This window comes from Mastigoproctus giganteus, chromosome 13, assembly GCF_048544385.1.
Source record: "Mastigoproctus giganteus isolate SK-2022 chromosome 13, ASM4854438v1, whole genome shotgun sequence".
Classification (NCBI taxonomy): Eukaryota; Metazoa; Arthropoda; class Arachnida; order Uropygi; family Thelyphonidae; genus Mastigoproctus; species Mastigoproctus giganteus.
The window spans coordinates 56,354,179-56,376,785 of NC_143587.1; the positions used below are offsets into that span (position 1 = coordinate 56,354,179).

General features: G+C 41.7%; 1 protein-coding gene across 1 annotated transcript in view; it reads left to right on the forward strand.

Annotated features, from left to right (window-relative positions):
* The first annotated feature begins 17,789 nt into the window (after positions 1 to 17,789).
* The window catches only part of mTor (serine/threonine-protein kinase Tor), a 704,297-nt gene continuing 699,479 nt past the window's right edge, over positions 17,790 to 22,607 (forward strand). Inside the window, exon 1 of the mRNA XM_090387576.1 lies at positions 17,790 to 17,893. The gene's annotated coding sequence lies outside the window, so the exon portion shown is untranslated. The remainder of the gene's footprint in view (positions 17,894 to 22,607) is intronic.

The following is a 22,607-nucleotide window of genomic DNA, read 5'->3' on the forward strand; positions in this document are numbered from 1 at the left end:
TAAAAGTGTATGGACTTTGTATATATTTGATGGCTTGTACAGTTGTTCATCTGGTCATTTAGCCGCCAGACCCCTACTGAGGCCCGACGTTGTCCCAATTTAGCCCTGTGGAGGCACACCAGGTACTCACTAGTATATAGTTCACTCTGGCAGGTCCTGCCACCTAATTTCCTAAGATTTCAGTGGCTAGGACCTTAAAAAAAAAAATCACGTACGCGTCGCGGGCAGCGCTAGAAGTCCAAAATGTTGGGCAAAATTAATTTAGATTGTGTGGGGCGTGTTCACATTGCTATCAGATAGAGTGGGGTGAAGGCTGAAGACTGGGGGGCAAATAGACAGAAATATGGAGCCGAAAGAGAAGGCAACTCCAGTTTACAGTGGGGCATGCCCATGCCCCACCAGAGGGAAGAAATAGGGTGGCAGGGTGGGGAGGGGACAGTTTACTGTCCCCTCCCCACCTGCCAGAAAGAGGTGAGACAGTGAGCCAGACAAGTGAGCTGGCTCACGTTGCCAATGTGGCTGTGTGCATGGGTGGGAGCAAACCAGACCGCAGGGTCAGGTCTGCACCATCCAGAAAAACTTGAGGCCCAGCAGAGGCGATCCAATGTTCGTTTGGCTGAACAGGTTGTGCAAAATGTCACAGTTGGGAGTCATTCATGGGACTGTTGTCCCGTCCTGTAGTCAATGTTCTGGGAAGTGGAGTTTTCTCACTTCTCATAAGAGTTCCAGTTTTGTCTTGCATGAAGGATCAAGCAGTCAAACCTGACATCTGGTTGGGGGTCTCTGAGAAGCTTTGTTTGACACATCTATTCGACGTTTGCAGGCAGAGGAATGGTCAATCGTCTAGCATACAGGTTCTGGGCAAACTTGGTGAACGCTATATATGAGGCTTCATCTTCCAGTAAGTAGTGTTCCCGGTTTTTGGGATTAAGGCGCACTTGGATGATTAATTCAACACGAAGATCTTCATAAAATTCGCAGTCATACATCTGGTGCCCCCAGGTCTCCACAGAGCCACATGCACACATTGGGTTGTTTTCGAGTCCGAGAAGGTGTAATTTGTGGCGGATCGCTCCATGTCCTGTTAGGAGATACGTGCTGTACAATCCAGGGCAAAGCCATACCGGATACTGTGGGTATATTTGTTGTAGATCGGGGAGGAACCTCCGCGTGACTTCCCCTTTTGTGGAGGTCGTCCAGCGCTGCTGTCATATCGATCGCAAATAGATCTGGAGTCTTTTCTCCTCCAGTGTCCGATTTGCAGTTGGGTCTGTGGTGTGATCCTGGAAGGCAGTTGGATTTCCGCGTCTAAGCTGCTGTAACATGCCTAGGCGAATCACTTCAAGATCAAGAGGGAGGGTCCCAGTGAGTACTTGCAGCGCATGAGTAGATACAGGGCGGCACGCTCTGGTGAGGGTTAATAAAATCGGTCGGTGAATGATGTTGAGGAGCCGACGATTTACCGCCTTAGAGGCCTTATGGTGCCAGACACCAGAAGCATATAATAATAATAATAATAATTTTTCTGTTTATACTCCGGCACGACCACCAAGTCAGAAAAGTTTACAATAAATCGTCAATACAAATATTTATCGTATTTAGTAGTCACGGGCTTGAACCCCGGTGCACTCAAGGAACGCATGCTATGCACTCTCGCTCCTGACCACTGGGCTACGTCAGGCCCTCGCAGGGATGATGGCTGCTTTGTAAAGTATTGCAAGGGTTCTTCTTTTCAGCCCCCAGTCGCGGCGGGTAATCCTGGCAAGCATGGCAGCATAGTTTTTCATTTTCTTCTGGATGGATTTTAAGTGGGGTGTAAATGATAAATTTCGGTCCAGGATCACCCTAGGTACTTGAGTTCTGTGGCCAACTTGATCGATCTGTTGTAGATTTTTATCTGCGGTGGTCTGGTAGGAGTTAGATATCCCTTTAGTAGGATAGATTGGGTTTTGGTGGCAGAGATATTAAGGTGATGAGTTTCGGTCCACTCTCTTAGTGTAGAAAGTGCTGAGTTGGCAAGCGTTTCCAGTTGTGCTCTTGAATCAGGAGAGAGGATTAGGGAGAGGTCATCTGCGTATGCGAGCGCTTGCACACCCCCCAGTTCCAGGGAGAGGAACTCATCCAGCACGTAGTTCCAAAGGAAGGGACCCAGTACAGAGCCCTGAGGGCAGCCCCTGTGTACCTGACGTTTAACCTTGCAGTAGGGAGCCTGCACTAGGACCTTCATATTGTTCAGGTAGCTCTGAATGCATCCATATAGGTTTGATGGCAGGTTGGCAGCTCTTAGTCTTGCGAGGATGCTCTGCCACCAGAGGGCGTCGAACGCCCCTGCAAAGTCCACAGAGATGAGAAGAAGGTACTTTCGTTGGCAGTTTGACGCGGCATTCATGATATATTCTACTGCATCCAGAGTAGATTTCCCCGTTTTGAATCCGAATTGTTTGTCTGTTGTTAAATTTGCTGCGGTGTAATGTACTTCAAGCCTCTGTCTAAGAAATGCTTGGAAGTGATACTCGAACTATTTCTGCACAAATCTGCGTGGGTAACACAGAGGTATCCTCACCATCCGTCCCAAACCAGGTGGAAAAGACGCTGGTTCGAATCCCGTCGATAACGCGAAGAACGTATGTGGGCTTTTTTCACTCCAGGGCTGAGTTAATATTAGTAATAGCATTAATAGGGCATATGATGCAAGAAAACAAGCTTACACAGCATCAGTAAAAAAAACACCCTTCCCATTTCGCCCATCAATTCACTCCAAATGTTTCTCTAGTTCTGCCTTTAACCTATTTAAGTTACCGATCTCCACTACTACAGATGGAAATTTGTTCCAACTATCAACCACCCGTTGGCTAAAGGCGAATTTCTGGACATCTATTCTGCAACTCTCTCCTCAGTTTGAATCTATTACCCTCCTCACTTCTGTAATCTGAGCAAGAGGAAGAATCCCATCAGCATTGAGCCTGCTCAATCCATTCAAAGCCCTATACGCCTCAATCAGATCGCCTTGCAGATGCTTAGCTTCCAGAAGCTTGAATTTGCAGAGCTTAAGCTTTTCTTCTTAAGAGCACCCCTTTGTCCCCTTCACCAGTCTTGTTGCCCTTCTCTGTACTCATTCTAGTAACTCTACATTCTTCCTAAACTGAGTGTTCCAGACCAATATGCATTACTCAAGGTGTGGCCCGACCATTGCCTTATACAAGAGGATAATGACCTCCTTATCCATGTTCGCAAAATTCCTGTATATCATTGACAAGACCCCATGATCTATTATGGCAGTGTCTCTGCACTGCTCAGAAAACTTCATATCCGACTGCACAATTACCAACAGGTCTCTTTCATTTTTCACAAACCTGAGTGTAACACCACCAGCTGGTATATTTCTCTGGGGTTACAGCTATCCATATGCAGTACTTTGCATTTGTCACTGTGAAACTTCAGTTGACGCCTCTCAGCCCATCTGCTCAACTTTTCCATATCCTGTTGCAGTAGCGTACTATCATTACTGATTCCGACAGCTGATTCCGAGCACTCGTCCGTCCCCATGGGAAGGTAAGCCAGGGGCTACAACCCTATAGCAGAATCAGGAGGATCTCTGTATGGGCCGAACAAAGTTCAAGCCAAAATTATCTGCCAATTATCATAAAAAAATAAAATCTATCACAATTTCGGCGATTAGAAATACCACTTTCACTGTTCCTTGCATGAGACCAAACTTAAGCATCGGTTCTTATTTCTCTGCCATTCATACCATTCATGATAGTTTGTCTTCTCTGAAAGGTTTCCAGAGCAAAAGGCTGTAAAGCTCGGAAAGTCACCTGATCTTTAATATAAGATGATTCATTTCTGGGTACATGATTGTCAATGGAATATTTAAAGGTCTCCCTAAGATCGTTATAATACATACAGAAATATAATAGATGACTCCAGCAATCAGCGATACCACATCCACAGCGATCTGTTACTGACGAGCCCAGTTGACAGAATTTATAATTCAATGAACCATGTCTTATATAAGAAGTATATACAGCTAGAGAAAACCAGTTTTTAATTGTTTTATCTTGAAGAAAAGTTGGGATCCCTTCTTTAAACAATAACAAAAAGTTCTGCACACAACAAACATATCCAAGGGCAACATTCCAGCAATCATTTGCAATGCTACGGTCCAAACTGTCCTATACTCCCTTAATATATAGAGGAGCATAACCGGCTGAACTGATGCCAGTTACTTTTGTACTTGAAGTCTGTCTACCCTGTGCAGCTGATGAAAAGGTCATCACAGGGAGGAAGACTGCAGTATAATACAAATGCAGTGTTCTTTTCGAGAGCCTCCAATCTGTACGAAATATTCTTATAACCGCTGCAGAAAAACACTTAACTTTTCCAGCTAAAGATGTTATATGGGAAAGGAAGTTAAGCTTTTTATCCATTACCAGACCAAGCACTGTAGTTTCAGATACTAATGGAATTCGAACATTGTTTATCTTAACCGCAGGTGGTCTATTATGATCCACATTATCCCCAAAAATCATCATCCGGGTCTTTGTATTACTGATCTTTAATTTATTTACATCAGCCCAATGAGAAAGATTGGTCAATTTTGTACTTGCCTGTGTTTATAATATTGCCCGGGAGTCACCTGACACTGGTATTGCACCGCATATGCTATTATTCTTGTATGCTCGTACTCTTTAGAGATCCATTCTTGGAGAACAAGATTTCACATCAAAGGCCCAATATAGATTCTTGAGGGCATTCTCAATAAACCTTCCTTTGCACAGAACTAAATTTAGATTTCACAGTAACGGAACGATCAGAAAAATAACTCCTAAAGAGACGATAAAGTCGAATAGGACAATCGACTAGACTAGACGAAGTCGTTCTAGGGCACTATCCTACCATAAAGTGTCGAAAGCGCCCTCAAAGTCAATGAAAATAGCCTTCAATGGTATGTAGCGGTTCCACCATAGGGTCTTTAGCTGACCTAATGTGGGTGAAACCACACTAGCTGTGGGATCGGAGATTCCTCTTGTCTAATATTAACATTAGCATTAACATTAGTAGAGGCGCATGATGCAAGAATGCAAACTTATACAGCATCAAACATCTATTCTACAACTGCCTTTCCTCAGTTTGAATCTATGCCCCTCAGGTTTGTAATCTGAGAAAGAGGAAGAATCCCCTCAGTATTGAACCTGCTGAATCCATTCAAGGAATACATATCACCTCAATCACATTGCCTCGCAGGTGCCTAGTCACCAGAAGCTGCAATTTGAAGCCCTTAAGCCTTTCTTCATAGGAGCACCCCTTTGTTCCTTTCACAAGTCTTGTAGCACTTCTCTGTTCTAGCAACTCGATATCCTTCCTAAAATGAGGCTGTCAAACCTGTACGCAGTACTCAAGCTGTGGCCTGACCATTGCCTTATACAAGGAGATAATCACCTCCATATCCCTGCTCCCAAAATTCCTGTATATCATTGACAAGACCCCAGGACCTACTCTGGCGACTTGTTTGCACTGCTCAGAAAACTTTATATCTGACTGCACAATTACTCCCAGGTCTCTTTCATTCTCCACTACCCTGAGTGTAACACCAACCAGTTGGTACATTTCTCTGGGATTACTGCTACCCATATGCAGTACTTTGCATTTGTCAATGTTAAACTTCAGTTGCCACCTCTCAGCTCAATTTCTCAACTTTTCCATATCCTGTTGCATTAAGAACCCTGCCAACCTTCGTATCGTCTGCAAACTTAGATATTAACCTTGATATACCTTCATCAATATCATTGATAAATACCGAAAACAATAATGGGCTCACCACCGAACCCTGGTGGACTCCAATAATAACATTAGTCCACGTAAAGTAGTATTCGTTGATTATCACTCTCTGTCTGCTCCCACTCAACCATCCCTTTTCCATTGCAGCAACTTGCCCTTAATGCCATACTACTCCAATTTGTACTCCAAGTAGTCTTCTATGCGCAACAGTATCAAAAGCTTTCCTAAAATCCAAGTATATGATATCAAAGTTAATTTTTGCATCCAGTTCCTTTCTAAACACATTAAAATATCCAATCAAATTAGTAAGACAAGACGGCTCCTTGACAAACGCATGCTGTGTCTGAATTATTACTGGTATGTTGTCTAGATGACCTGCAATGCTTGTTTAACCAGTGACTCCATTATTTTCCCTGGAACAGAATTTAAACTAACAAAAAAAAAAAAATTATGATATTAGGGTCCCCTCTAATCAATCACATCAACCCATATATTTATTTTGTCTGTAAATTACGTGTGTTCTCTGGTCGATTTGTCTGTTTTCTGGAGGAAAAAAACCCAGTTTCTGATGAAAAAAAAACTTGCCATCCACGCCCGAGACCGACTATTTCAGCCAAGGAGTGAAAAAAAAAGTCCACTAAAGTTCTTCACTTCGTAGACGGTATTGGAACCCGGGTCTTTTCCACACGGTGTGGGAGGTCGGTGACGAATCCACTGTTCTACCCGCGCAGACAATTTAAACTAACAGGTCTGTAATTACTGGTGTCACCCTTTGTGAATTGGAGATACATTTGCACCTCTCCATTTCATGGGGAGTGCGGCTAGTCCAAGGATATTCTCTTAATTATGGCTAATGGTTTGCTTACTTCCTTTATTGCCTCCATTAATATAACTGGATGCATCCAGTTCCTTTGTGACCACATCATAGTATCCAATCAAATCATTGAGACAAGACTTCTCTTTGATAAACTCATGCAGTGTCTGAATTATTGCTGCTGTCATGTCTAGATAATCCTGCAATGCTTCTTTAACCAAAGACTCCATTATTTCCCCTCGAACAGAAGTCAAACTAACAAAAAAAAAAAAAAAAAAAAAAATCAAATTATTATTTTAGGGTTGCCCGTAATTAAATACATTAACCCGTTTGGCTGAACAGGTTGTGCAAAATGTCACAGTTGGGAGTCATTCATGGGACTGTTGTCCCGTCCGGTAGTCAATGTTCTGGGAAGTGGAGTTTTCTCACTTCTCATAAGAGTTCCAGATTTGTCTTGCATGAAGGATCAAGCAGTCAAACATGACATCTGGTTGGGGGTCTCTGAGAAGCTTTGTTTGACACATCTATTCGAAGTTTGCAGGCAGAGGAATAGTCAAGCGTCTAGCATACAGGTTCTGGGCAAACTTGGTGAACGCTATATATGAGGCTTCATCTTCCAGTAAGTAGTGTTCCCGGTTTTTGGGATTAAGGCGCACTTGGATGATTAATTCAACACGAAGATCTTCATAAAATTCGCAGTCATACATCTGGTGCCCCCAGGTCTCCACAGAGCCACATGCACACATTGGGTTGTTTTCGAGTCCGTATGTTCTATGATCGATTTGCCTGTTTTACTGGACGAAAAAACCACAGTTACTGGGGAGAAAAACCTTGCTATCTACGCCTGAGACCGACTAACTCAGCCACGGAGTGAAAAAAGCCCATTAAAGTTCCTCGCGTCATTGGCGGGATTCGAACCCAGGCCTTTTCCACCCGGTATGGGGAGGATGGTGACGATACCACTGTGCTACCCGCGCAGACAAGTCAAACTAACAGGTCTGTAATTACTGGTATTGCCCTTTGATCTCCCTTTGTGAATCGGAGATACATTTGCACATCTCTAGACTGTGGGGACTGCCGCCGAGTCCCAGGATGCTCCCTTAATTATGGCTAACGGTTTGCTTACTTCCTTTAATATAACTGGATGCATCCAGTTCCTTTGTGAACCCATCATAGTATCCAATCAAATTATTCAGACAAGACTTCTTGACAAACCCATACTGTGTCTGAATTATTACTGCTGCCTTGTCTAGACGATGCTGCAACGCTTCTTTAACATTCGCCATTATTTTCCCTGGAACAGAAGTCAAACTAACAGGTCTGTAATTACTCATATCACCCTGTGATCCCCCTTTGGGGTCTGCCGCTGAGTCAAGGATGCTCGCATAATTATGGCTAACTGTGTGCTTTCTTCCCTTGCTGCCTCCTTTAATATAACAGGATAAATCCCATCTACACCAGGTGCCTTTCTTATGTTTAACATGAACAATTTCTCCTCCACTTTGCTCTCGGATATTATTTTATGTAAAAAGTGACATCATTCTCTCTAAGAACTTTTCAAAATTGGGTAATAATGCAATTGGTTTAAATGATCTAAGCTCACTGACAGGTTTATTTTGTATTGAAACAAGTTTTACTAATGCATTTTTCCAACAGGGGAAAAATTCTCTCTTGAAGTAATTTATTCATCAGTTGAAGATAATCTGCAGCTTAAGTTTTTCCATACGAATAATGAATAATTCTCAATCTGGGCAGTTCCAGGACATTAATTAACATTTATATTCTCTATAACTGAGAATAATCCAGTACTAGTAAAGGGCAATGTTTTTTCAACCGGAAATTTATACATTACATTCGCTCCACGCACGTTTCTATGCTCAAAAAGGTTCAGTGTAGGATAATTTTTAGGAAAGAGATTATTGTTGCATTTACTGTCTCAGTGCACGATGAAGTTTCAATTGAGTTCAATACCACAGTTCCAAAAATTTCTGGCTTAATCACCTTATTACCTCGAAATTTTATACAAAGAGCCCCACATCAGAATTTGCAGAGCTTCCAACAAATTCCATCAATGTATCTTTCTTCTGTATTGCAATCTCCTTTTCATAGCGCTTCTTATGCGACCTGTATTCCAAATAATACCTCTCAACGTCTAACAGAGAAATGATATCTGTTTCTGTGATACTTATGCTTGGCTCGATGTATCTGTTTTCTAAATTCTGAGAGTTCAGAAGACTACCAAAGATAAATTCTTGAATTAATGCTTTTTTTAACTGCTTTATAGGAAACTCTCAAATTTGCAATTTGAATCCTGTTAGTAAGTACAGTGGCATTCATGGAAGATGTTAAAAGACTCTCATGTGGTTTAAAAAGTTTAATATATGTGTGTTAGTGCTGTGTTATGTTGTTCTTCTGACCGTTTAGCCGTTGAGTCCCCTAGTGGAACCCCCCTGTTACTTAGCCCCGAGGAGGTAGGTGAGGCAGTAGGGGGGGGGGTTCGCTTAAATACTCTGACAGGCCCTGTCACCTAATTTCCGAAGATTTCAGTGAAAAGAGCCTACAAAAAAATAAAATAAAATAAAAAAAAACCGCGACAAGTAGAGTCTGAAGCAGGGGGGAATAGTGGAAATATGGGGTGTTTATTTCAGGGGAATATTCATGTGTTGTTGAGAAAAATCTCAGGGTTCCCCCATTATCCGCCGTTGTACATCTTGTGTAGAACTTACGCCAAAACCTGCCATTGTTATGTAGTGTGTTGGATGTGTAAGTGTAGTGATATCGTGTGTTATGTTTTCGGCCGGTACCTGGCTCTTAGCAGATGGGAAGTAGCAACACCTGGTCAGCACGTTCCACCTCCATCCCCGCCAGGTGGAGGCGGCCAAGATCTACTATCACCTGCTGGAATAAGCCAGGGCAAAAGACCCAAGAGAGTTAGGATGAAATTAATAGGCTATAGAAGGAGAAGTTTGGGTGCTGGAGAGCTAGGAAAGAATAGAAGAGAGGAGGGTCAAACAGAGGAACCCTCCAATATAAAGTGTAAAGTGTAAAGTGTGTTTAGGGTCAAGCGGCACCAGGGGTTTCCCCCATCTCCGCGTAGTTTACATTGTGGGTGAACCAGTTGACTGGAAAAGCCAGAGATTAAAAGTGTATAGACTTTGTATATATTTGATGCCTTGTACAGTTGTTCATCTGGTCATTTAGCCGCCAGACCCCTACTGAGGCCCGACGTTGTCCCACTTTAGCCCAGTGTAGGCAGACCAGGTACTCACTAGTATATAGTTCACTCTGGCAGGTCCTGCCACCTAATTTCCTAAGATTTCAGTGGCTAGGACCTTAAAAAAAAAAAAAAAAAATCGCGTACGCGTCGCGGGGAGCGCTAGAAGTCCAAAATGTTGGGCAAAATTAATTTAGATTGGTGATTTTAGATTGTGTGGGGCGTGTTCACGTTGCTATCAGATAGAGTGGGGTGAAGGCTGAAGAATGGGGGACAAATAGACAGAAATATGGAGCCGAAAGGGGAGGCAACTCCAGTTTACAGTGGGGCATGCCCATGCCCCACCAGAGGGAAGAAATAGGGTGGCAAGGTGGGGAGGGGCCAATTTACTGTCCCCTCCCCACACTGCCACTGTCTCACCTCTCACCTCTGGGCTCACTGTCTCACCTCTTATTGGCAGGTGGGGAGGGAACAGTTTACTGTCCCCTCCCCACCTGCCAGGAAGAGGTGAGACAGTGAGCCAGACAAGAGAGCTGGCTCAGGTTGCCAATGTGGCCTGTGTGCAAGGTTGGGAGCAAACCAGACCGCAGGGTCAGGTCTGCACCATCCAGAAAAACTTGAGGCCCAGCAGAGGCGATCCAATGTTCGTTTGGCTGAACAGGTTGTGCAAAATGTCACAGTTGGGAGTCATTCATGGGACTGTTGTCCCGTCCGGTAGTCAATGTATCCGGTATATCCGATGTATCCGATATTGTTAACAGGAGAGACTGCTTCTACAGGGATGGGATACACTTAAATAGAAAGGGTGCAAGAATGTTTGCTGATGCTATCGAGGCAATGTTAGGTGGGTCGGAAAACTGCTAGATTGGGGGGATACAAGGACTAATAGATTAACAGTAGCCACTGGCAGAGGTGAAAGTGATTCTTGCACTGCTTCTATTGGAAAGAGCCGCAGCCTGGAAAATAAGATGCAGGATATTTCAGAGACTGCTGGGAATCATTGGGGTACAAGTAAACACATGGGTTGTGTTAGGGTAGCTAAGAAAAAGAACAGGTGCATGTATACTTGTGTGTACACCAATGCTAGGAGTTTAGTAAATAAATTTGATGAATTTGAGGTATTGCTCAAAACATCAAAGGCAGATATTGTGGGGATTTCAGAGACGTGGTGTCACACAGATATAAGAAATGCAGAACTGGAATTTGGGGAGTACAATGTGTACAGAAAGGATAGACAGGATAGGAAGGGAGGAGGGGTTATGCTATTAATTAAGAAACACATAAAATCCAAGGAAGTGAAGCCAGTCGACATCGCTGGACAGTGCAGTGTCGAGTCAGTTTGGTGTGACATAAGCATTGGGAGATCAAAATTGAGAGTAGGAGTGTGCTATAGGCCTAATGACTCTGATGAGTATAATAAGAAACTGTTCGGAGAAATAGAGTGGGCCAGTAAATCAGAGAGTCTTATAATGGGGGATTTTAATTTCCCAGATATTGACTGGAATTTGGGGGCTGGTCACTCACACAGTAGCAAGGCTTTTGTGGATTTATTGGATGATTGTTTTCTACATCAGCATGTTCGGGAGGCAACTAGAGGGAGTAATACTCTTGATTTGATTATCAGTAGTGATTCTTCATGCATTAAGAATCTGCAGATAAATGAACCACTTGGTGGCAGTGATCACAGTGTGCTGAAGTGGGAGTTACTCAAAGAGGTAACTACCATTAGGGGTAAAGGGAAGGGTATTGCTTTCGTAAAGGCGACTACAATGGACTGAGACAGTATTTAAATTCTATACAGTGGGATCAACTGATGATATTGCCAACAGCAAATTCAAAATGGGAAGCATTCAAAGAACTTATCGTGGAAGCTACTAGGCTTTACATACCAACTAAGAAATATTGTTCAAGGTTTAGGCCTAAATGGTTGTCAGATGAACTAATGAGGCATATGGCAGAGAAGAAAAATGCATGGGATACATACAAATTAACACGTGACACGGACGCCTATGATAGATACAAGTTGATCTGTAACCAAGTTACAAAGGAGGTTAGGCAGGCGAAGGCAGATTACGAGAGATCCTTGGCAAGGGATGCGAAGAAAAACAGCAAAGAGTTCTTTACTTATGTAAGCTCTAGAAGGAAGGGGATGAATCAGATTGGTCCACTTGAGATCGATGGGTCAACTGTTGATGACCCTGCTCGGGTAGCTAACAAACTAAATGAATATTTTGCATCGACATTCACACATGAGGAGTTATTCAGCGAGGGGAATGCCAGAGGTGTATTCAACTCTAGCAGTAAGCTAGAGAATCTTGTAATAACTGAGAGCAAAGTGGAGGAGAAATTGTTGAAGATAAACACAAGAAAGGCACCTGGGGTGGATGGGATCTATCCAGTTATATTAAAGGAGGCAGCAAAGGAGGTAAGCAAACCCTTAGCCATAATTATGAGAGCTTCCTTGGACTCAGGGGAGGTACCCATTGACTGGAGATGTGCAAATGTGACCCCAATTCACAAAGGGGGATCAAAGGCTGACACAAGTAATTATAGACCTGTGAGTTTAACTTCTGTTCCCGGAAAATTAATGGAGGCACTGGTGAAAGAAGCACTGCAGGATCATCTAGACAAGACTTCAGTTATAGCTAGGACACAGCATGGTTTTGTTAAGGGGAAGTCTTGCCTGACCAATTTGATTGGATACTATGATGCAGTCACAAAAGAACTGGATGCAGGGAATAACTTTGATATTATATACTTGGATCTTAGAAAGGCTTTTGATACTGTTGCACATGGAAGACTGCTGCACAAATTGGAGCAGTGTGGCATTGGAGGCAAGTTGCTGCTATGGATAAAGGGGTGGTTGAGGGGGAGAAGACAGAGAGTGGTAATCAATGGACACTGCTCATCGTGGACTAATGTTATTAGTGGAGTCCCTCAGGGTTCAGTATTGGGGCCTTTATTGTTTTCTGTATTTATAAATGATATTGATGATGGTATATCAGGCTTAATGTCCAAGTTTGCAGACGATACGAAGGTTGGCAGGGTTGTCAAGGACACTACTGACACTATGCTGCTGCAACAGGATTTGGAAAGGTTGAGCAGATGGGCTTCGAGGTGGCAAATGAAGTTTAACATTGACAAATGTAAAGTACTACATATGGGAAACAGCAACCCCAGAGCAACGTATCAACTCTGTGGTACTACACTGACAGTGGTAGAGAATGAAAGGGACCTGGGGGTGGTGGTGCAGGCAGATATGAAGTTCTCTGAGCAGTGCAGACGAGCTGCAAGAGTAGCTCATGGTGTATTGTCAATGATATATAGGAATTTTTCTAGCAGGGATAAGGAGGTGATTATTCCCTTGTATAAGGCAATGGTCAGGCCACACCTAGAGTACTGTATACAGGCCTGGAGGCCTCATTTCAGGAAGGATGTAGAGCTGCTGGAACGAGTACAGAGAAGGGCAACTAGATTGGTGAATGGGACAAAGGGGTTCTCTTACGAAGAAAGGCTTAAGTTTTGCAAATTACAGTGTCTGGAAACTAGGCACCAGCGGGGTGATCTGATAGAGGTGTACAAAGCCTTGAATGGTTTGAGCATGCTCAATGCTGATGGGATTCTTCCTCTAGCTCAGAAAAATCACCTGAGAGGGCATAAATTCAAATTGAGGAAAGACAGATGTAGGATAGATGTGCGGAAATTTGCCTTTAGCCAGCGGGTGGTTGGTGGGTGGAACAGACTTCCATCCCTTGTCGTGGAAGTTGATAGCCTAAATAAGTTTAAGGCTCAGCTGGACAGGTATTTCGAACGAACAGAGGGGTGAAGTGGAAGTGGTTATTTTTATTTATTTATGTTACTTTTTTTTTTTTTTTTTTTGGCTGATGCTGCATAAGCTTGCTTTCTTGCATCAAATGCCTCTACTAATGCTAATGCTAATGCTAATGCAATGTTCTGGGAAGTGGAGTTTTCTCACTTCTCATAAGAGTTCTTGTTTTGTGTTGCATGAAGGATCAAGCAGTGAAACCTGACATCTGGTTGGGGGTCTCTGAGAAGCTTTGTTTGACACATCTATTCGAAGTTTGCAGGCAGAGGAATGGTCAAGCGTCTAGCATACAGGTTCTGGGCAAACTTGGTGAACGCTATATATGATGCTTCATCTTCCAGTAAGTAGTGTTCCCGGTTTTTGGGATTAAGGCGCACTTGGATGATTAATTCAACACGAAGATCTTCATAAAATTCGCAGTCATACATCTGGTGTCCCCAGGTCTCCACAGAGCCACATGCACACATTGGGTTGTTTTCAAGTTCGAGAAGTTGTAATTTGTGGCGGATCGCTCCATGTCCTGTTAGGAGATACGTGCTGTACAATCCAGGGTAAAGCCATACCGGATACTGTGGGTATATTTGTTGTAGATCGGGGAGGAACTTCCGCGTGACTTTCCCCTTTTGTGGAGGTCGTCCAGCGCTGCTGCCATTTCGATCGCAAATAAATCTGGAGTCTTTTCTTCTGCACTGTCCGATTTGCAGTTGGGTCTGTGGTGTGATCCTGGAAGGTAGTTGGATTTCCGCGTCTAAGCTGCTGTAACATGCCTAGGCGAATCACTTCAAGATCAAGAGGGAGGGTCCCAGTGAGTACTTGCAGCGCATGAGTAGATACAGTGCGGCACGCTCTGGTGAGGGTTAATAAAATCGGTTGGTGAATGATGTTGAGTAGCCGACGATTTACCGCCGTAGAGGCCTTATGGTTCCAGACACCAGAAGCATATGCAATCGCAGGGATGATGGCTGCTTTGAAAAGTATTGCAAGGGTTCTTCATTTCAGCCCCCAGTCGCGGCGGGTAATCCTGGCAAGCATGGCAGCATAGTTTTTCATTTTCTTCTGGAATATAGTGTCTAGAAACGAGTGTGTGTTCAATGGGAATGAGGACAAATGAAATGCATGAAAACATCCCCTAGACCATGATACCCCCGCCGCCACTCAGTTTTCGTTCAACCGTACAGTCTGCTTGCAGTTGTTCACCTTCTGGCCGTCGAATACATTGGCATGATGGAGCCGGAACCTTGATTCGTTGGACCAGACGACTCTTTTCTAGTCGTCCATGTCTAGGAACGGTGTTTCCTTGCCTACTTAAACAAACTATTATTTTTAGGCCACCCGAATAATTAAATTCATCTGCTGTACTGTTTGTCTTATGTCTGTTAATTCTGTGTGTTCTTTGGTTTATTTGTCTGTTTTGCTGGACGAAAAACCCCAGTTCCTGTTGGAAAAAACTGTGCTGCTATCTACGCATGAAACCGGCTCAGCCACGGAGTTAAAAAAGCGCATTGAAGTTCCTCGAGTCATCGACGGGATTCGAACCCGGAGCTTTTCCATCCGGCGTGGGAAGGATGGTGACGATACCACTGTGCTACATGTACAGATTCCCTTGCCTAGTGTAGTCGGTGGTTTCGACTACGGTCTGTTAATAGGGGCACGTGAACGGGTTACCTACTGTGTAGGCTTATTCACAAGAGCGTCTACTGGATGGTATGTTCAGAAACGTTTCTTTCTGTGTCCTGATTTTAGTCTGCTGTTAACTTAACGATCGCGAGCAGTCTGTTGTCCCGAACAGTACGTGATAACTGCCGTTCACCTCGACTGTCGATCAATGGTGGTCTACATATCTCAGCATGTTGGTTGGATATGTGTCGTTCTTCCGATTATCACATCTTCACTACAGTGGCTCCTGAATGGCGAGGAATGCTTGCGGTTGCTGTGATGCTGACCCGCACCTTCCAAGCAGTGCAAATCTTTTCTCCGTTCAAACTTTGTCAGGTTTTTCCCTTTCACCATTGCACAGCTGTTCGTCAGTATGCAGCCTGTGCTGCGTCTGACGAACTGACAGGTGCTACCGATGCCGTCACTACATATGTTGCACCGTTTCGAGACGTCACTCCTAGGCACTGTGTGATGTTCCCACTCGTGTAGATAGGGGTGGTCATAATGTTTTAACTGATAAGTGGAAAAAGCCCATATTCGAATCCCATATTTGATGACACGACGTTAATGGTCTTTTTTCACTCCGTGGCTTAGTTAATCGGTCTCAGGTGTAGATAGCAATGTTTTTCTCACCAGAAACTGGGATTTTTTTGTCCAGCAAAACAGGCAAACAGGTGCCCAAAAAAGTATCAATTCACAATTTTTTACTTCTTCATTCTGCCCGGAATCTGCAACAATTAATATTAGCATTAGCATTAGCATTAGCATAGGCATACGATGCAAGAAAGTAAGTTATGGAGCATCAGCCAAAAAAAAAAAAAAAAAAAAAACCTCCCATTTCCCCTGTTCATTCGTTCCAAATGCCTGTCCAGCTCAGCCTTAAATTTATTTATACTATTAGCTTCCACAACTAAAGATGGAAGTCTGTTCCACCAATCAACTACCCACTGGCTAAAGGCAAATTTCCGCACCTCTGTTCTACAACTGTCTTTCCTCAATTCGAAACTCTGCCCCCCCCCTCAGCTTCTTAGTCTGAGCAAGAGGAAGAATCTCATCAGCATTCAGCTTGCTCAACCCATTCAAGGCCTTATATACCTCAATGAGATCACCTCGCAGGTGCCTACTCTCTCTAGGCGCTGCAATTTGCAGAACTTAAGGCTTTCTTGGTAAGAGCACTCCTTTGTTCTCCTCACCAACTTTGTTGCCCTTCTTTTTTGTACTTGTTCTAGGAAACTCTACAACCTTCCTAAAATGAGACCTCCAGACCTGTATACAGTACTCTATGTATGGCCTGACCATTGCCTTGTATAACAGGATAATCACCTCTCTGTCTCTGCTAGCAAAATTCCTATATATCATTGACAAGTCTCCATGAGATGCCCTGCCAGCACGTTTGCATTGCTCAGCGAACTTCATATTTGACTGCACAATTACCTCCAGGTGTTTTTCACTTTCCTTCACGTTTCTCTTCGGTTATTGCTACCCATATGCAGTACTTTGCATTTGTTAATGTTATACTTCAGTTGCCACTTCTCAGCCCCTTTTCCCAACTTATCTCTTCATGGAGTGTTGGGATTTTGCAAATGACATACAGGAATTTTGCCAGCAGAGATAAGGAGGTACTTATCCTATTTTATAAGGCAATGGTTAGTCCACATCTTGAGTACGTCGCACAGGTCTATAAGCCTCAATTTAGGAGAACAGGGATCTGTTGAAATGGGTGCAGAGAAGAACAATGAGATTAGTGAGGGGAACAAAAGGGTGCTTTTATCAGGGAAAACTTCATTTCTGGAAATTGCAGCATCTGGACACCAGGCACTTTCAAGTAGATCTGAATGAGAGGTTTAAGGCTTTGAATAGATTGAGTAAGTTCAATTCTGATGACATCCTGCCTCTTGCTCAGACTACACACACACACACACACACACGAGGAGGAATAAATTCAAATTGAGGAAGAATTGGTTGTAGTAAGAGACATGTTTGTGAGAATTTGCCTTTATCTAGCAGATAATTGATTGTCGGAACAAACTTCCATCTGGTGTTGTGGGAGTAGGTAGGTTGATTGAATTCAAGGAAGAACTAAACAACTATGAGAGGACACGGTTCGGTTTTATGGGATTTTTTTTTCCTTTTTTGGCCGATGCTGTATAAGATTGCTTTCGTGCATCGTTTGCCACTATTAATATTAATACTAAATTTAACCCCAGGAGTTCACTTCTGGTGAGTATGGGCTTTGCACACCCAGGGTCATGAGCTGGATATCATCATTCTTCTCTTTCTTGGTGATTCCTTTCTACTTCTGTATGTCTATTTCTCACTCTCAGGGTAACTGGGGATTTTTTTTTTTTTTGGCTGGTGCAGCATAAGCCTCAGGCTTCCTTGTACCATATGGCTAATAATAATAATAATAATATGACTTTTAAAAAACTCTTTAAGTGATAATAATTATGCCGTTATCGCTTTCGTTTCTCATTTTCCCAATGATAAAGGAAATGGACGTTGGTAAAACGTGGTGTGGTCCATGTGTGTACGAAATTGGATTTCTTGGCAAGGTTGACTTTCAAAGTATTGGGAAAGGTGATGAATTGAACATGCTTACACGGTAATTTTCACAAGAATATGTATTTTGTCTTCATAGCATAGAATGTGGTCTGTATATGAGTGAAATAATATATTGAGAAAAGATATATGTAGAAAGCTTAATTAAAAAGACATTGTTCATCTAAGTGAGTCGGTCCAATGCCTGTTGGCAACAAAATTTTTGAAATTGTGTTAGCATCATCATGAAGTATTAAAACATAAACATGATAAAATAAAAGTTACTGTCTATTATTGATAATGAAGTCACGAAGAATCAAATTGATGTCTATTTTGCCAAGGGTCGGCGAGAGTTCCTTTTCAAGTCAGGAGAAAACTGAACTGGCCCAATTCATGAGAGCTGGAGAAAGTTTACCAACAAGACATTATGGATATAAGTAGCGTTTGTTGATGGCTGCTTGCACATTTTGAAAGAGGAGTCACTGACATTTGTGATCAGGCAAAGGCTTTAAAAGTGCCCTTTTGTGCCAGAAGATCAAAGTATTGCTTTCTTGCATGGTGTATTGTCGATGATATATATAGGAATTTTTCTAGCAAGGATGAGGTGATTATTCCCTTATATAAGGCAATGGTCAGGCCACACCTAGAGTACTGTATACAGGTCTGGAGGCCTCATTTCAAGAAGGATGTAGAGATGCTGGAACTAGTACAGAGAAGGGCAACAAGATTAGTGAATGGAACAAAGGGGTGCTCTTACGAAGAAAGGCTTAAGTTTTGCAAATTACAGTGTCTGGGGACTAGGCACCAGCGAGGTGATCTGATAGAGGTGTATAAAGCCTTAAATGGTTTGAGCATGCTCAATGCTGATGGGATTCTTCCTCTTGCTCAGAATAATCACCTGAGAAGGCATAAATTCAAATTGAGGAAAGACAGATGTAGGATAGACGTGAGGAAATTTGCCTTTAGCCAGCGGGTGGTTGGTTAGTGGAATAGACTTCCATCCCTTGTCGTGGAAGTTGACAGCCTAACGAACAGAGGGGTGAAGTGGAAGTGGTTATTTTTTATTTATTTATTTATTATTATTATTTTTTTTGGCTGATGCTGCATAAGCTTGCTTTCTTGCATCAAATGCCTCTACTAATGCTAATGCATCATTTTTGCTAAATATTATACATCATCAACCAATATAACAAAACAGAAAAAGCACTTCCCAGATCACCTCTCTGAATTCTCAAATAATTTGTATAATTCTTAAATGTATTCAAACTACTGACTCCTGTATCATCAGATGAAAATTTTTGTCCCAGCAATCAACTACCTACTGGCTGACAGCAATTTCTGCACATATCCAGCATCCATCCTGAATTTAAATTTATGCCCCTTCATGTGTGCTGCTTGATCAAGGATGCTATCAACATTTAACTTACTCACTTCATTCAAAGCCTTAAACATCTCAATCAGGTATCTTTGCAGGTGCCTAATTTTCAGATGCCAAATTTGTAGAACAAGTTTTTTATGGTAAAAATACCCCTTTGTGGCCTTGACTAACCTTGTTGCTGTTCTCTTCATCCATTCTAATAGATCCACATTTTTCCTAAAATGAGGCTACCAGACTTGTATACAGTAATCCTAACCATTGCCTTATACAATATAATAATAACAATATGATAGTATTGTATTTATGATATAAATATAATATGATAATAATTTCCTTTATACTTTCTGGAAAAATTTCCATATATCATTGACAGAACCCCATGAGCTATCCTAGCCGCCTAGGATAGCTCATGGTGTCCCTAGGTCTTTTTTCATTTTCCACTACCCTTGGTGTGGTAACACACAGTATGTTATTTCAGATGCCAAATTTGACATCTGAAATAACATATACAGTACCTCACATTTGTTAATGTTAAATTTCAGTTGCCATTTCTCAGCTTATCTGCATAATTTTTCTATATGTTGATGCAGTAGTTGTACACCTTGATTCCTAGCAGTAACCCTGCCAACCTTTGTATCATCTACAAATTAAGACAATAAGCTAGATATGTCTTCTTCAGTACCTTTAATAAATATTGAAAACAGTAAGGTGCCCAACACCGAACCTTGCACGATTCCACTAATAACATTAATCCAATAAGAACAGTGCCCATTTATTACCACTCTCTATGTCTTTTACCACTCAGCTATCCCTTTTTCCATAGAAGTAAATTGCCCATAATACCTTACTGCACCAATTTTTTATGCTAGTCTTTTATTTGGAACAGTATCAAAAGCTTTTTGAAATCTAATTATATCTTTGTGCATTTAAGAAAATGCTAAGATTTTGGATGACATGATTCAAAAAAGGACAACACATTATTAACCATTTTAGATGTGTTAGATTATAGGAAAATATGCTGCAAATGGATACCCAAGTTGTTAACAACATAAATTAAATTCTGCAGCAGGAGGTCTGAAAAGACGATGCAGGAATGCAATTACTTTCAAGGAGATTTTTTTTTAAAGGCAGGTGATGAGACCTGAATCTTGCATTATGACTTTGTATTCTAAATGGCATTCTATAGAATGGACATAGAAGTAGAGGCATATGGTACAAGAAAGCAAGCTTATGTAGCATCAGTCAAAAAAAAAAAAAAAAACTATTCCATCTAAACGTTTGTCCAGTTCTTTCCTCCTTGAATTTATTTAAGCTATCAACTTCCACAATGACATCGTCATCTATAGTGCAGAAAAACCTCAAATTGCCAGATCACAAAAAGTTATGGCTACAGTTTTTTTGGGACAGAGAAGGCCTAATTTTGGTTAAATGAGGAAAGATATTGCCAAACACTTGATAAGCTTAATAGGGCTATGAAACAAGAAAGGAAGGTTCTAATAGGACACCAAATCGCATTACACAGTGGTAATGCTAAGCCATACACGTATGCCCATATAACTCATGAAAATTGTAAGCCTAGGGTGGAGAGTTTTGCTTCATCCTTTATATAGTCCAGATTTGGCTCTGTCCTGTTTTTTCTGTTTGGACATACGAGGGAATATCTTTGTGAAAAGCATTTTTTTAGTGATTAGGAGCTGAGAAAACAGTGACAGGCTGTCTTCAACAGGAAGGGCCCATCCAGTAACGTAGCTAGAAAAAGTGAGCCCCAATGCAAAGTTCAGTGTGGGGCCCCTGAAAAATTGGTGCAATAGTAATACTGTACTCAATAATAATGATCCCCAATAAACAGGCCCCTATTTGACTTTGGCCCCTGCAGTCACAAATCCTTAAAATTTGCCCTGGAAGCAGCAGCTATGCTAATACCATTTCACCTGCATTCACTGTAGTTTTGCTTGTGGTGTGCAGCTAGCTAACAATAAACATCCTTCGTGGGAAAAAAAATATTGTTCGTAGACATAGTAAATTTTACCATAAATATAACTAAAAAACTTACATTTTTACTCAGTTAAATCTTTTTTATGTTTTGGGCAGGAGGGCAGTGGGCCCCCTTTCAGTTGTGGGCCCCAATGCACCGCATTGGCATAGTTATGCCACTGGGCCCATCCTTTCACCACAGTGCATATGTGAGTTGGAAAGAATGATGGTAAAAATTTACTGATGAACAAGATGGATACACATACTTTTTGGCTTTCAAATCTACTTATTCAGTTTCATCAACTTTTGGAATCTGAATTACAAAAATTTCCTTCAATTTCAACATGTGGCAGTATTTCACATGTAATTTCCATTATTATTTTTAATTTTGCTGTACATATTTTGCCATTCAATTTGTTTATTATTAATTTTAAAGCCTGTTTAATCAAAATCAAGGAAGAATTTGGTTAAACAGGGATTTTGATTAAACAAAATCAAAATCAAGGTGATTTTAATTGTAATAAATTCAGTATTTAACAAATTAAGTTGCTACTTTTTGTGTATATTAGAAAAGTGCAGTGGAACTTAATTGAATAAATGATGATTGATCAGAATGAAAAGTTTGTTGTAGCAGGATTTTACTGTACATATTTTCGATGGAATGTGTCCACATCATCTTGAATTTTTCTGAGCATCCTCTTACAATCTTTTTTTTTTAATAAATATGAAAACAGCAATTTTTAATTATAGTTAATAGATGGCACTATGTCCATGTAGAATTTCAAGACCATCTGTCTGTATACAGATATAATTTGTTGAGAGTGCATCTTTAGAATGTTCAAAATGTTTGGTGTTATATATATGTTCATACTCCCCACAGCCCATTTAGGAAATTCTGTGCACACATGTTTGTACTCATGAAAGGGTTAATGAAAAAAAAAAAGCAAGTTTTTATTTAATAGCAGTGATAAGGGATTTCAGTAACACACTCACTACATCTTTGACATTCTTGAATGAACATGCTGAAATCCAAGGGCTCACATCTGGTGAGTATGGGTTTAGCACACCCAAGGTAGGTGCCTCCGTAGCCAGGTGGGAAGGAGCAGCAGTGTGTAGCACACGCTTCTTGATTAGACCGGGGTTCGAGCCCGTCACCACCAAATACGGAGGATGCGGAAAGGTCAGGGAATGACCACTGCATATCCCAGAGCAATATGGCCTTAGTTGCCAATGCTCCAAAAAAAAAAAAAAAAAAAAAAAAAACACCCAAGGTCCTGACCTGGATATCATCATTCTTCTCTTTCTTGGTGATTCCCTTCTACTTTTGACTTTCTCTCTCAGGGTAACTTGGGAATTTTTTTTTGGCTGGTGCAGCATAAGCCTCAGGCTTCCTTGCACCATATAGATAATAATAATAATAATCCAG